The sequence below is a fragment of the Charadrius vociferus genome, unplaced genomic scaffold, assembly GCF_000708025.1.
Source record: "Charadrius vociferus isolate BGI_N301 unplaced genomic scaffold, ASM70802v2 scaffold623, whole genome shotgun sequence".
Classification (NCBI taxonomy): domain Eukaryota; kingdom Metazoa; phylum Chordata; class Aves; order Charadriiformes; family Charadriidae; genus Charadrius; species Charadrius vociferus.
In genome coordinates this window covers 63892-64135 of record NW_009647679.1, presented here as the reverse complement: position 1 = coordinate 64135, position 244 = coordinate 63892, and the positions used below count along the sequence as shown (strand labels likewise).

At 70.9% G+C, this 244-nt stretch overlaps 1 protein-coding gene across 1 annotated transcript in view; it reads right to left on the bottom strand.

Annotated features, from left to right (window-relative positions):
• RASGRF1 (Ras protein-specific guanine nucleotide-releasing factor 1) overlaps nt 1-244 on the bottom strand; it is a 55013-nt gene that overhangs the window by 25228 nt on the left and 29541 nt on the right. The gene's annotated exons all lie outside the window — the stretch shown is intronic.

Sequence of the window (244 nt, the reverse complement as noted above, 5' to 3'; positions counted from 1 at the left end):
GGGGCGGCGGCGGCGAGGGCGCCCCGCCTCCCCTCCTGCCTTGGACACGCCGTAGGAGAGCCTGAGCTTGGCCTCGGCCAGCCGTGACGCAGCCCTCGGTAGCTGCATCTACCGCGCGTGACGGGGACCACGGCCGGCAGCACGCAGCTGGGGAGGGCACGAGCTTCTGCCTGAAAACAGGAGCTTCACGACCACGGACCTGCAGCCCTGTTCTGGGGGAGGCATCAGCCGGAGCTACTCCTCG